Source organism: Haliotis rubra, unplaced genomic scaffold (genome assembly GCF_003918875.1).
Source record: "Haliotis rubra isolate DU_JTF1 unplaced genomic scaffold, ASM391887v1 Scf803, whole genome shotgun sequence".
In the NCBI taxonomy this organism is placed as follows: Eukaryota; Metazoa; Mollusca; class Gastropoda; order Lepetellida; family Haliotidae; genus Haliotis; species Haliotis rubra.
In genome coordinates this window covers 429,705-437,606 of record NW_025767528.1, presented here as the reverse complement: position 1 = coordinate 437,606, position 7,902 = coordinate 429,705, and the positions used below count along the sequence as shown (strand labels likewise).

Below are 7,902 nucleotides of genomic sequence, written 5' to 3'. Positions count from 1 at the left end.
TATATCATAACAATTTCTCTCGTGGCAGCGAGGTGGGTGTCAATATAATACTACTTACAATATTATTGTTACTTCGACCACAACCTCACTTCCGAGGAAGAAATCGTTATGTTACAAGTTGTGTCATAGAAAATCTTTATGGTCATCAATCATATGCATATTTTACTACAACTAGTAAGTAGTTTTGATTCTTTAACTTCCGTGAAGCGATCTGAACACAAGTAAGATATCGTTTCAGGCTTCCACAACGCTCGCTTCGCACTCACAAACATAACCCATTTAGCACGAACTGCGGGGTCCTGTGGAAATCTGTGCATGGGGACACCATCGCCCGACCCCTAGGAGCAATTGACGACAAAGCAACGATTCGGCATGTCGTCGTTGATGTCGAGAAATCATCAAAATGATGAGCGTGCTACGCATTTTCTATACAACTAACTGAAAATCGTTCCTCATATGACGTCACTGCAGTGCTCTGGCGACAGAGTTACGTAACCTGTCTGTGGTTTCGTTGGCGGGCGAGAGGGAAGCAGGCGACTTTTTGGCCACTTTTAATCGCTCGGTATTAATTAACCACAAGTTTTTAAAGAATAAATTTGGTGTTCCGCATAAGACTAACCACAAATCTTTCATATGTAATGGTTAAAAGAGTAACAAAAAACAAAGTTTAGTGGTTCTTTAACCACTAGGCTACCCCACTAGCCGTTACGGTTCACTCCCAAAAGACAGACCTCCCAAAAGACAGACCACCCACTAATTAGCAGAGCCAAGCTGTCCACCCCTATTTAATTAATGAGCTGATCCAGAGTTACTACAGAGTATAGCAACAACAAGCTCCTATCTCCTGTGCCTTTCTCAAAACATATTACTAATCCTTTTACTGAACAGAACAGAACAGAATTTTTATTCTCAAAAATCACATATAGTGACACAGAGAACATACAGCATATTGATGCATATTAAAACATTGAACAATGTAAACTTTGATAAATTTGGCAACTTTAGAGTTAAGTGGTGAATAAGCACATGCAAACTTATGTTATTTTGAAAGAAGTATTTATTAAATCTAAATTATCACATAGAGGACACTGAAGGAAATAATGGACAGGATCCACTCTAGTGTTTCCACAGGAGCAGGTTCGGCTGTCTGATAAACATCTGTCAAACAAGTGGGAGTTAAGCTCACTGCACTTTTTGCAATCCATCACACGGAGACCAGGATGTTTTTTATTACTGAAGGTGAAAGTAAAATTCAGAATAAACGAAGTATATAACTGGAGAACAGGATGTTTTATAATCGTTATTTTCCCCATGACTTTTCTCCTATGACTTTTTTCCGATCACCCTCCTAGATGGCTACCTGTATATCAAGATGGCTACCTGTATTTCAAAACACACTATACCTAGTGTGTTTGAAAATCAGAACATGCTATGCTGAATTGATGGCGACTAAATTTCAATTGGAACCGAACGCGTAGCGTGAGGTTTCAATTGATATATTTAGTCGCCATCAATCAATAAATGTCTCTGATTTTCAAACACACTAGGGTTATCTCCATTCTACCATGAACCATTTAAAATCGAACTTCCTCGCTCTGCCGAAGACACTGCGTAATCCGGCATGGGACGAGAGGCGAATTGAACTCGTCTGTGAAGGGGCGGTAGGTGCCGTTCGTATTTTTTAAACATTACAACATAACAATATTCTGTCCACAGAAATCAAACTACTGTTTAATCAATGCAATTAAATTATGTAATACCCGAGATCTTGGGTTTTTCATCCCAACTCCACACGACTAAAACCAGCCTATTGTTTTGTGTGCCGTGAAACTGTACCCCCTGGCCACACTATAATGGAATCGCCTGACCTACTTATTTTCTTCAGAAGTAGACAGTTACGCAACAGTTTGAAATGGCGGACGAGCCAGTGTTTACATTTGCGAAAGGTTGAAATTTGAAGTGACAGTGGGTAATACTTGACTGACTGTCGAATCTGAACCCTGCAGAATCGAAGAATAGATCCTTTCCTGATCAACCTACGACCTGTAACTCATCAAAGACTGTTGATTTTTATGACCGGCCGATCATGATTTCATGTACTGCCTCAACCCCGGCATGCGACAAAAGGGTGACAGTGCTGCTGCTTAGTGTAATTGCGACTAACTTGTGATTCCTTGGAACTTTGTTTTCTTCGTTTGGGACTGGACTGTGTCCAAGCGTTTTCAAAGTAGATGAACATAACAGTGACAACCTTGCGGGAAGCTGTCAGAGAGCAGAATTATTCTGTGAACGATGCAACGGGATATGATGGAGTATGACTGTGAGTGGCATAAATGTGGTGTTTCGCCAGACCGTTAGATCTACTAGTATCTTGCAAATTTCCCATTCTAAACGGAATTAAATATACCATTTACCAGGTAGGTAAATGTTTACTAATGTTTTTCTGCATAGTTTGTATAGGTAGGGATGTATTTTTACAAGGCTTTCTGATTTATATGTTACATATTGTTTTGTTTATGTTTGGGGCTGTGTATTGCAACTGAGTTTGAATATTTTAATAATAGAATTAATATGATAGTGAGGTTCCCTCATATAATTGTTGGGGTCCGGGGGTCATATTATTGTATTTTTCGAGTTTAAATAAATGTTTATCAGCATTTCCATCACGTCTGTTGTGTTGATATCCCAGCTAACACGAAAATGTTTTAAAACTATCCCCAAAACATTTCGTGAAATGTTCCAGAAACATTTTTTAAAATGTTTTATTCACGTGATTTTGTATGGTCCCAGAAATGTTTTAGAAACATTTTCAAAAACGTTTAACTATAAGGTTTTTAAAATGTTTACCGGAAATGTTTTTTCGAGATGTTTTGGAAATGTTTTAAAAAATGTTTTATTCACGTGATTTTGTATGGTTCCAGAAACGTTTCAGCAATGTTTTCTCCAACATTCAGTGAATATATTCCATAAAGGTTTTCTGAAAACGTTTTATAGATATGATTTTGTATTGTTCCGGAAACGTTTTAATAACATTTCCTTTGAACATATAGTTTTAACTTTTCAAGCATATAGAATAGCCCTGATAACAATTAGGTGGTGTTTTGTTTAAAACGTAAACCACTAGAACAAAACGTAGAACACTAACAGTTAACAATGTACATAATATGTCTGTGGCAAATAGTTAGACATATACATAGGGGCGTGTCTCACTTAGAAACAGCGTTAGAAAGACATATAGATGTCTAGACTCAACCCTTTTACTATATAATAGGGTTGGGTCTATACCTCTATATGTCTTTCTAACGCTATTTCTAACTTATGTCCCTATGGACATATATAGTTAATCTTTACAAGGACACCAAAACAGATAAAAGAATGGCAGACTTGTAATCAACAATTTTATTAATAATTCTGGAAACGTGTACACTTTTTCAGTTTGTTTCATTATCTTCTTCTTTGCTTTTGCAGTCATCCATATTTCTGAAATATAGAAAACTTTCAATAATCTTAAGCAGGTACTTGAAATGTGATATTTACTCAAACCAAGTGACACTAACCAGGAAACTAAGTCTTCTACCACGTTTGTACAGACACGTGTTTGGTGGACATGAACACACTATTGGAATGTAATGATTGATATGATAATATCCAGAATCATGCTGAATACCAAAGATGTAGCAAGCACAGAATATCACTTACTGGTCAGAGGCTGGGTACAAGTACAAATCAAATCTTGCAATAAAAAGCCCAAAATATATCAACATGTTTATAGACAATGGTATTTAACAGCTGCACTTACATAATTCACAGCTCCTGGATTATTTGATGTGTTCCTCCATAAATCCATCATGTGTAACAGTGTGTTTGTATATCCTGGAATGCTTGTCTCATATTCGCCCTTGCTTTAATGAAAATAACAATGTTCCACATTATCACAAGTTATAAATTGAACCGTTTTCCATAAAGCATATAAAGTAGATATAGTTAGTCTAACGCTGAAACATACTATGTAATTGCCTCAAGTTTTTGGTGGGTGCCCATTTACAACAAACTTGGATTACTGGCGAGCGTTTCTAGCCCAGAATTGATTTATTACACATCCATTGTAACTAGCTACATGATTCAAGCCTTACACGCGGAACAGTCGCAGCTGCAGTACGATTTCGTTGCGAGCATTGTAACCAGATTCTTCAGTTTTCAATCACGATGTTTTCGGTTTCACCGAAACATCATTTCACCAAGAATTGTAACAACTTTATTTGGTCCAACATTTACTAAACTGAGACCACGCCATTTTCACTATGGAATACTGTACCATGAAAAATCATGAAAAAACCTAATCAACACGGTTTCAAACGATGTCACTTATATATTGGTGTCAAACCTCGACATTGTTTATATCTCCTTCCTGCAAAAGCAATTAGATCAATATTTTTATGTAAATCATCACCAAACATTGATCACCTCACTGACAATATATTGTGATAGTCTGTGGCCATACACTGTGGTATAGCAAGTGGCCATACAGTGACAACTCATAGCCGAGGACTAGTCATCGCCAACGCCCGTTATAGTGTAGGCCACGTTTATTTCTGGCTCTTGTCTAGAAGGGAAATACATCTATCCAAAACCGATCAATTAATTTGTCTGGGGAAATTTAAGAATACACAGTGTAAACAGAGTACCTTTAATAAGAGACCATATAATAAATATTATTTATTATATCGTCTCTGCTTTAGTATAACGCTTGAAAACATGCGGTAATAGTGGACAAACAACAATCCGACAACCCAGCAGATGGTCATTTTAACATTTAGTTTAGTCAGTGTTAATTAACAAGAATGCGTCTGTCATTTCTTTTAAGAAATAGTTTTTTATAACATGCACACACTATGACAGCCAGTAACTATCCCACAGTCAAGTGGATCAGAAACTAATTTCGAAATTATTTCGATTCCCCATTTTCGTGGTATAAAATCGACGCAACTTTCCAACGACTTAAACGAGCAAAATTGTCATAGTTTAAAAAATTGAAAATTAGCTGCAATGTTAAATTAATAAAATGTCCTTCAGAAATAACATGGAAAAAATTAACAACGATAAGGGCCACTGGCTTGTGCATACGTTTACGATCGAAAACCGAACGTAATAGCGGCATTAACCGCCTTACTGAACTCTGCTTGAACACATATTGCTCGCTCTTGATAGCCTAATTATCCTTTTATTTATGTAACATAAAATTAATTAGGTACAAACTCTCTTAGACATTCTTCACAACGATATAATATATATCCAAAGCGAGCTGAATTCGATGTTCTGGTGATTTCGACGATTACATTGCTCGCGCTATATCGGGGGGATTATGTTCGCGATCGGAGTTCACAAACAGTTTCACTGGTAGGGCGGATGCAAAAATATCAATATTATTTACCCGAGATCGTTAATACCACTTCAGATGCAAACAATTGCCTATATAACCAAATATAGCAAAAAATCTGTAAGATCTGTCGTCTGCTGGTGACAAGCAATATACCAGATATAAACAGGAAGCCACGTGATCACAACACTCACTCGCATGGCGGAGCGAAATGTATACAAATCCCAGATGTGGAGATGTTTCGCCGATAAGATATCATCAACGCTATTTTTGTAGGAAACACTTGATATATTTGGTGTGAAATAGATAAATATATCCCTTTTCACTCAAGGTTAGTAAAATAAAATTACGTTTTTGTCTTACATCATCGAAAAAAACCCTGTCACCGGGATTCTCTGTTGGAACACTGAATCACGTTTCTCAAAACCCCACTACTTTTGAGTAACACAGTATTTTAATCGAGTGAATATCAAAATGTACATAAACATGAAAATAATGACTGTAAAATTAACTCACCGCAACCGAGGTCACATCGATGATCCAGTTCCAGTTGTTGCACCATGAGTCGAATGACAAGGTGGTAGGGTCCTGAATAAACTTCAACTAAGATGGCGGGTGCAAAATTATGACGTGATGGGTGACGTCATTCCGACGTCATTTCCCGCGGTAACAATAAGGCATTGTGTCGCAACATTTTTAAAATGTTATCAAAACGTGTAGGTGTGATATCATTTCAAAACCCTTTTAAGAACAAGTCATAATAAAAACACATTTTAAATGTGATGACAGATCCGGCTAAAACATTTCAGGAACGTTTAGGCACTTTAATGACAAGTCATACATTAGAACGTGGCTGAGTGAGATAATTGTTTGTGATTGCAGTGTATGTACTGTTTATGTCACACCAACGTTACAACAGAAACCGTGTTTTAAAACGTGATCACAATTAAACATGTTCGTGCACATCATTTCTGCAATGTTTTAAAAACATTTCAATCATATGTTATGAAATAGTTTCACCCATGTTACAGCATGACGTTTCTGAACAACATTTTGAAAACATTTCAAAAACATTTTCAGTATTTTTGAGATATTCACACATTATTTGTATGACTTTGTTCTTGCATAATCTCTGCAGCGTTTTAAAAAATCTCACTAATATGTTGTGAAATGGTTTCAAACACGTTATAGCATGACGTTTTTGAACAACATTTTGAAAACATTTCAAAAACATTTTCAGTATTTTTGAGAGATTTAGACATTATTCGTATGATATGGCATAAATGTGTGCACAATGTTTTTAAAACGTGATGACAATATTTCATTAAACATGTTCTTGCATAACATTCCTGCAACGTTTTAAAAACATCTCACTAATATGTTGTGAAACGGTTTCAAACACGTTATAGCATGACGTTTTTGAACAACATTTTGAAAACATTTCAAAAACATTTTCAGTATTGTTGAGAGATTTAGACATTATTTGTATGATATGGCATAAATGTGTGCACAATGTTTTTAAAACGTGATGACAATATTTCATCAAACATGTTCGTGCACAATATTTCTGCAACGTTTTAAAAATATTTCAATGACATGTTATGAAATAGTTTCACTCATGTTATAGCATGACGTTTTTGAACAACATTTTGAAAACATTTCAAAAGCATTTTCAGTATTTTGGAGAGATTGAGACATTATTTGTATGATATGGCATAAATGTGTGCACAATGTTTTTAAAACGTGATGACAATATTTCATCAAACATGTTCGTGCACAATATTTCTGCAACGTTTTAAAAATATTTCAATGACATGTTATGAAATAGTTTCACTCATGTTATAGCATGACGTTTTTGAATAACATTTTAAAAACATTTCAATAACATTATGAAACATTTTTATAACGTTCCAAAAACATTTTGACGAAAATGTTTTTGAAAAACTATTTTGAAACCTTATGAAAATGTTTCGAAAATGTTTTGTGTTAACTGGGTATTAGTCATGTTGGTGGTCAAGCTGAAGTAGTGCGGCAGTGTTCTATACGTGCGCAGTGAAGCGCAATGAAATCAAACGCATTTTTAATCCAAAAATTTCCAATTGCCTATGTGGAATATTCGAAAGTCAGCGTCAAAATCCATGGAGTTGTTGTTATGATCCGCCATCATTGTGTCTTTCAGTGGCATTTAGAAGTTGTACATTGATGTCCAAGATATTTTTATGGATTAAACTTCTTTTTTAATTTCTCTCACAACGTTTCGAGACCATTCCAGGTCCCTTCATCAGTTCACCTGATGAAGGGACCTGGAATGGTCTCGAAACGTTGTGAGAGAAATTGAAAAAGAAGTTTAATCCATAAAAATATCTCCTCCATCATTGTAGTCAAACGGAAGTAGTTCGCACAATAAGATTTGTTAATGCGCGGTGAAGCGGCCTTACAATCAGATAAACGTCATTATTACCCACGTGGTCAACGTATGGGTAGTTGCATATTAATCTCGTACGTCACACGAGTGTCGTATCGCG

General features: G+C 36.0%; 1 long non-coding RNA gene across 1 annotated transcript; it reads right to left on the bottom strand.

Annotated features, from left to right (window-relative positions):
* Positions 1–3,384: 3,384 nt before the first annotated feature.
* Positions 3,385–6,031, bottom strand: LOC124261681. Its single transcript, XR_006894392.1, has 3 exons — positions 5,894–6,031; positions 3,800–3,902; positions 3,385–3,480 (listed from the first exon to the last, which is right to left on the bottom strand). It is a non-coding gene; the product is annotated as an uncharacterized LOC124261681 (long non-coding RNA).
* Positions 6,032–7,902: the final 1,871 nt, after the last annotated feature.